The sequence below is a fragment of the Convolutriloba macropyga genome, unplaced genomic scaffold, assembly GCF_964194025.1.
Source record: "Convolutriloba macropyga unplaced genomic scaffold, txConMacr16.3 SCAFFOLD_1616, whole genome shotgun sequence".
In the NCBI taxonomy this organism is placed as follows: Eukaryota; Metazoa; Xenacoelomorpha; order Acoela; family Convolutidae; genus Convolutriloba; species Convolutriloba macropyga.
In genome coordinates, this window is record NW_027451355.1 from 15001 (window position 1) to 22500 (window position 7500).

At 42.2% G+C, this 7500-nt stretch overlaps 1 pseudogene; it reads left to right on the plus strand.

The window, feature by feature from the left end:
- Nucleotides 1–6056: 6056 nt before the first annotated feature.
- LOC142356606 (5.8S ribosomal RNA) lies at nucleotides 6057–6208 on the plus strand (annotated as a pseudogene).
- Nucleotides 6209–7500: the final 1292 nt, after the last annotated feature.

The following is a 7500-nucleotide window of genomic DNA, read 5'->3' on the forward strand; positions in this document are numbered from 1 at the left end:
AAAAGCGCTCCCAAATGGCCTAACAGTGGCAGCCAATCAGAGTGCGAGAAAAGCGCTCCCAAATGGCCTAACAGTGGCAGCCAATCAGAGTGCGAGAAAAGCGCTCCCAAATGGCCTAACAGTGGCAGCCAATCAGAGTGCGAGAAAAGCGCTCCCAAATGGCCTAACAGTGGCAGCCAATCAGAGTGCGAGAAAAGCGCTCCCAAATGGCCTAACAGTGGCAGCCAATCAGAGTGCGAGAAAAGCGCTCCCAAATGGCCTAACAGTGGCAGCCAATCAGAGTGCGAGAAAAGCGCTCCCAAATGGCCTAACAGTGGCAGCCAATCAGAGTGCGAGAAAAGCGCTCCCAAATGGCCTAACAGTGGCAGCCAATCAGAGTGCGAGAAAAGCGCTCCCAAATGGCCTAACAGTGGCAGCCAATCAGAGTGCGAGAAAAGCGCTCCCAAATGGCCTAACAGTGGCAGCCAATCAGAGTGCGAGAAAAGCGCTCCCAAATGGCCTAACAGTGGCAGCCAATCAGAGTGCGAGAAAAGCGCTCCCAAATGGCCTAACAGTGGCAGCCAATCAGAGTGCGAGAAAAGCGCTCCCAAATGGCCTAACAGTGGCAGCCAATCAGAGTGCGAGAAAAGCGCTCCCAAATGGCCTAACAGTGGCAGCCAATCAGAGTGCGAGAAAAGCGCTCCCAAATGGCCTAACAGTGGCAGCCAATCAGAGTGCGAGAAAAGCGCTCCCAAATGGCCTAACAGTGGCAGCCAATCAGAGTGCGAGAAAAGCGCTCCCAAATGGCCTAACAGTGGCAGCCAGCTAGAGCTAGCTTAAGTTAGCTTGGGTTAGCTTGAGTTAGCTTTAATTAGCTTTAATTAGCTTAAGCTAGCTTAAGTTAGCTTGGGTTAGCTTGAGTTAGCTTGAGCTAGCTTGAGTTAGCTTGAATTAGCTTGAGTTAGCTTGAATTAGCTTGAGTTAGCTTGAGTTAGCTTGAATTAGCTTGAGTTAGCTTGAGTTAGCTCGGGTTAGCTTGAGTTTGACTTCATTAACCCAAGTTAGCTTGGGTTAACTTCATTAAGTTAGCTTGAACTAGCTTGAGTTAGCTTGAGTTAGCTTGAGTTAGCTTGAGTTAGCTTGAGTTAGCTTGTCTTAGCTTTAGCTAGCTTGAGTTAGCTTGAACTAGCTTTAGCTACCTTGAGTTAGCTTGAGTTAGCTCGGGTTAGCTTGAGTTAGCTTGAGTTAGCTTGAGTTAGCTTTAGCTAGCTTGAGTTAGCTTGAGTTAGCTTGAGTTAGCTTGAGTTAGCTTGAATTAGCTTGAGTTAGCTTGAGTTAGCTTTAGCTAGCTTGGGTTAGCTTGAGCTAGCTTGAGTTAGCTCGGGTTAGCTTGAGTTAGCTTGAGTTAGCTTTAGCTAGCTTGAGTTAGCTTGAGTTAGCTTGAGTTAGCTTGAGTTAGCTTTAGCTAGCTTGAGTTAGCTTGAACTAGCTTGAGTTAGCTTGAGCTAGCTTGAGTTAGCTTGAGTTAGCTTGAGTTAGCTTTAGCTAGCTTGAGTTAGCTTGAACTAGCTTTAGTTAGCTTGAGTTAGCTTGAGTTAGCTTGAGTTAGCTTGAGTTAGCTTGTCTTAGCTTTAGCTAGCTTGAGTTAGCTTGAACTAGCTTTAGCTACCTTGAGTTAGCTTGAGTTAGCTCGGGTTAGCTTGAGTTAGCTTGAGTTAGCTTGAGTTAGCTTTAGCTAGCTTGAGTTAGCTTGAGTTAGCTTGAGTTAGCTTGAACTAGCTTGAGTTAGCTTGAGTTAGCTTGAGTTAGCTTGAGTTAGCTTGAGTTAGCTTGAGTTAGCTTGTCTTAGCTTTAGCTAGCTTGAGTTAGCTTGAACTAGCTTTAGCTACCTTGAGTTAGCTTGAGTTAGCTCGGGTTAGCTTGAGTTAGCTTGAGTTAGCTTGAGTTAGCTTTAGCTAGCTTGAGTTAGCTTGAGTTAGCTTGAGTTAGCTTGAGTTAGCTTGAATTAGCTTGAGTTAGCTTGAGTTAGCTTTAGCTAGCTTGGGTTAGCTTGAGCTAGCTTGAGTTAGCTCGGGTTAGCTTGAGTTAGCTTGAGTTAGCTTTAGCTAGCTTGAGTTAGCTTGAGTTAGCTTGAGTTAGCTTGAGTTAGCTTTAGCTAGCTTGAGTTAGCTTGAACTAGCTTGAGTTAGCTTGAGCTAGCTTGAGTTAGCTTGAGTTAGCTTGAGTTAGCTTTAGCTAGCTTGAGTTAGCTTGAACTAGCTTGAGTTAGCTTGAGTTAGCTTGAGTTAGCTTGTCTTAGCTTTAGCTAGCTTGAGCTAGCTTGAACTAGCTTTAGCTACCTTGAGTTAGCTTGAGTTAGCTCGGGTTAGCTTGAGTTAGCTTGAGTTAGCTTGAGTTAGCTTTAGCTAGCTTGAGTTAGCTTGAGTTAGCTTGAGTTAGCTTGAACTAGCTTGAGTTAGCTTGAGTTAGCTTGAGTTAGCTTGAGTTAGCTTGAGTTAGCTTGTCTTAGCTTTAGCTAGCTTGAGTTAGCTTGAACTAGCTTTAGCTACCTTGAGTTAGCTTGAGTTAGCTCGGGTTAGCTTGAGTTAGCTTGAGTTAGCTTGAGTTAGCTTTAGCTAGCTTGAGTTAGCTTGAGTTAGCTTGAGTTAGCTTGAGTTAGCTTGAATTAGCTTGAGTTAGCTTGAGTTAGCTTTAGCTAGCTTGGGTTAGCTTGAGCTAGCTTGAGTTAGCTCGGGTTAGCTTGAGTTAGCTTGAGTTAGCTTTAGCTAGCTTGAGTTAGCTTGAGTTAGCTTGAGTTAGCTTGAGTTAGCTTTAGCTAGCTTGAGTTAGCTTGAACTAGCTTGAGTTAGCTTGAGCTAGCTTGAGTTAGCTTGAGTTAGCTTGAGTTAGCTTTAGCTAGCTTGAGTTAGCTTGAACTAGCTTGAGTTAGCTTGAGTTAGCTTGAGTTAGCTTGTCTTAGCTTTAGCTAGCTTGAGCTAGCTTGAACTAGCTTTAGCTACCTTGAGTTAGCTTGAGTTAGCTCGGGTTAGCTTGAGTTAGCTTGAGTTAGCTTGAGTTAGCTTTAGCTAGCTTGAGTTAGCTTGAGTTAGCTTGAGTTAGCTTGAACTAGCTTGAGTTAGCTTGAGTTAGCTTGAGTTAGCTTGAGTTAGCTTGAGTTAGCTTGTCTTAGCTTTAGCTAGCTTGAGTTAGCTTGAACTAGCTTTAGCTACCTTGAGTTAGCTTGAGTTAGCTCGGGTTAGCTTGAGTTAGCTTGAGTTAGCTTGAGTTAGCTTTAGCTAGCTTGAGTTAGCTTGAGTTAGCTTGAGTTAGCTTGAGTTAGCTTGAATTAGCTTGAGTTAGCTTGAGTTAGCTTTAGCTAGCTTGGGTTAGCTTGAGCTAGCTTGAGTTAGCTCGGGTTAGCTTGAGTTAGCTTGAGTTAGCTTTAGCTAGCTTGAGTTAGCTTGAGTTAGCTTGAGTTAGCTTGAGTTAGCTTTAGCTAGCTTGAGTTAGCTTGAACTAGCTTGAGTTAGCTTGAGCTAGCTTGAGTTAGATTAGCCTCAGATCCTTTACATAGAAGGCTAGCTAAAATAAACTTACCTTGGACGAGGGTAAAGTTTAGTCAGTTCTTAGGGGAGAGTAATCCACAGCTTCTCGCCCTCTGAACATTCTCCCAGATATGTAGGTCTGGGAGAGTCTCCTCCTGTTCTTCGGAATCTGGAGGTAGACAAAGACAGTACGATACGATCTTGCATCGGGATGACTAACCGATAATGATCATAATCTGACAATTTTTCCGGCTTGAGGCACCGGAGTCAGATTAAAGACACATACTGAACTAAAGGCGTATGTGCAAAGCTTGTCGGAGTGTAGAGAGTCAAGCTGAGTTGACTCGTCACGTGGTGATGACAACAGCCATGTGCAAAACACTCACAACTTTATCGTCTATGTGGAAAAGGTTGCTAACAGCGCTCTCTATGAGAGGCCCTCGCATATAACTATACGAGGAAAAGGCGATAGAGTTGTTTGAATGTGGGGCAGGTTCATCGACAAGCTAAGTTGATCACATTCTTGTTGTGGCATCCTACTAGAATTGGTCACGGTCTGCACCAACTCTCCCCAAGTTGGCCAGACTTAAAACTAGAAATAAGGTTTGCAGCTATGTGAACCTAGAAACTGTAAAGGAGTTGAAAGAACTTAAAGGAATTGAAAGAGGCCTTGAGGTATATCCTCTTGGTAAAGACCCACAAAAGCTCACAAAAGTGGCTTCGAAGGGCAAAACTGGTTCATCCAAAACAATTGGAGAGCTTAAAGCAGAACCAATTCGAATGAAACACTATTGGTGAAACTTCATCATGAGAACGTCACAAGCTGATCACGCTCTATGATATGACTAGTATTATGTTGCTTCTAGTAGGCTAAGCGCAAGCCGAAACATCAACATGTGAAAGTCGTAGAATTTTGCAATCAAACTGTGGCTAGTACTGTGATGTTACTAGTAACCTGGTGTTCCGTCATATGGCCAAGAGAGCATTTGAAGGCGAAACTTCTGCATGGGAAAGCTGCATCATGATCAAAATTTTATATCGAGTATTATGTTGACGTTAGTAGGCCTTGGCCGAAAACGCAGCATGTGAAAGGTATAGATAAAAGTTATTGTTGCAGTCAGTACTGTGTAGTTACTAGTAGCTGGATTTAAGCTCAAAATGAGACACTGTTGGTGAAACTTCATCATGAGAATGTCACAAGCTGATCAAGCTCTATGATATGACTAGTATTATGTTGCTTCTAGTAGGCTAAGCGCAAGCCGAAACATCAACATGTGAAAGTCGTAGAATTTTGCGATCAAATTGTGGCTAGTACTGTGATGTTACTAGTAACCTTGTGTTACGTCATATGGCCAAGAGAGCATTTGAAGGCGAAACTTCTGCATGGGGAAGCTGCATCATGAACAAAAGTTTATATCGAGTATTATGTTGACATTAGTAGGCCCTGGCCGAAAGCGCAGCATGTGAAAGGTATAGATAAAAGTTATCGTTGCAGTCAGTACTGTGTAGTTACTAGTAGCTGGATTTAAGCTCGAAATGAGACACTGTTGGTGAAACTTCATCATGAGAACGTCACAAGCTGATCACGCTCCATGATATGACTAGTATTATGTTGCTTCTAGTAGGCTAAGCGCAAGCCGAAACATCAACATGTGAAAGTCGTAGAATTTTGCGATCAAATTGTGGCTAGTACTGTGATGTTACTAGTAACCTTGTGTTACGTCATATGGCCAAGAGAGCATTTGAAGGCGAAACTTCTGCATGGGGAAGCTGCATCATGAACAAAAGTTTATATCGAGTATTATGTTGACGTTAGTAGGCCCTGGCCGAAAGCGCAGCATGTGAAAGGTATAGATAAAAGTTAGCGTTGCAGTCAGTACTGTGTAGTTACTAGTAGCTGGATTTAAGCTCGAAATGAGACACTGTTGGTGAAACTTCATCATGAGAACGTCACAAGCTGATCACGCTCTATGATATGACTAGTATTATGTTGCTTCTAGTAGGCTAAGCGCAAGCCGAAACATCAACATGTGAAAGTCGTAGAATTTTGCAATCAAACTGTGGCTAGTACTGTGATGTTACTAGTAACCTTTTCTTACGTCATATGGCCAAGAGAGCATTTGAAGGCGAAACTTCTGCATGGGGAAGCTGCATCATGAACAAAAGTTTATATCGAGTATTATGTTGACGTTAGTAGGCCCTGGCCGAAAGCGCAGCATGTGAAAGGTATAGATAAAAGTTATCGTTGCAGTCAGTACTGTGTAGTTACTAGTAGCTGGATTTAAGCTCGAAGTGAGACACTGTTGGTGAAACTTCATCATGAGAACGTCACAAGCTGATCACGCTCTATGATATGACTAGTATTATGTTGCTTATAGTAGGCTAAGCGCAAGCCGAAACATCAACATGTGAAAGTCGTAGAATTTTGCGATCAAACTGTGGCTAGTACTTTGATGATGCTTGTAGCCAACCGAATTGGTTGAAAAGCCCAATAAGTAAGCTAACTTGGGAGAGCTTGTTGGAAACCAAATGCTACTAGATTGGTCCAAATACATCCTTCAACAGGGGATCACTTGGCTCGCTTTACGAAGAGGAGCACAGCTATATGTGTTAATTCGGTATGAATCGCAAGATTTGTTTACCGACCTCTCTAACGCAAAAGGCGGTCTCGGCTTCGGCTGTTGACTGCGTCCGATTCAGGGTTATATAACTCTCGATTGAACACATTGATGTTCTATTGTTGGTGCTTCCAATAAAATTGGAACACTTAAAGCAGAACCGATTCAAATAATAGCATTCTGATCAATGATTGCATTCCTTGATCAAGAACTGCTGGAGTCATTGTGATGGCGAATTTTCTTCATAAGAAAATTGCAAAGAGACGGAACTTAATGAGACTAGTATTATGTTGTTTCTAGTAAGCGGAAGCTGAAACAGCAACATGTGAAAATCAAGTTTTGTTCAATGATCTCGAGGCGATAAGTACTATGAAGCAACTAGTAGCCTAAGCATGACTCAGATTTGAGACAGTCAAAAAGACTGGCGAAACTTCTTCACATGAAAGTTACATAGAGAACTACAAATGTATACAGCGAGTATTATGTTGTTTCTAGTAGGCGAAAGCTGAAACATCAACATGTGAAAGTTGTCTGCAAACTGTAGAACGATATGTGATTAGTACTGTGCTGTTACTAGTAGCCAGTCTGACTGTAGAAGCCAAGACAAAGGGAAACTAATGCATCTGAAAAGGACAAGTTATGGAAAGGTATGCACGATAAGTATTATGTTGTTTCTAGTAAGCGGCAGCTGAAACATCAACATGTGAACGTCGTTGTGTACAGTAACCTAGAACTATATAGTCCTTAGTAACGTGCATTTACTAGTACCTGTAATTGGTATTCAGACTCAGGCAGTTTGGAATAGTTTGGCAAAGATGCACCAGAGAAAACTGGGATTTGATACAGAAATTGTTGAATACAAGTATTATGCTGCTTCTAGTAGGTTGAATCCGAAACATCAGCATGTGAAAATTGAAAACATTTCTGGTTCGAATTGTCACAAGTATTTGGTGATCTGAGTAGCCAAACTCACTACAACGCCAATTGAAGGCAAAAATTCTCAACGGGAAAAGCTATTCTCATTGAATGAGCTAACAAGACGAGTATTATGTTGCTTCTAGTAGGCGAAAGCCAAAACATCAACATGTGAAAGTCTTGCTGAACAAATTTAATGTTGTTGAGCTCAGTACCGTGTGAATTAGTAGCCATAATTGGCGAGCGAAAATTGAACTGGCGAAACTTCGTCTTTGGAAAATTGCAGATGCCGAGCACTTATTTTGCAACGAGTATTATGTTGACTGTAGTAAGCGAAAGCCGAAACAGCAACATGTGAAAGCTGTTGAAATTTGTGGTCATTTTGCAATAAGTACAAGGAGTGTAACTAGTAGCCAGGTCAAAATTTGGGATAAGAATGAGCAAAAATTCTGCATGAGAACAGT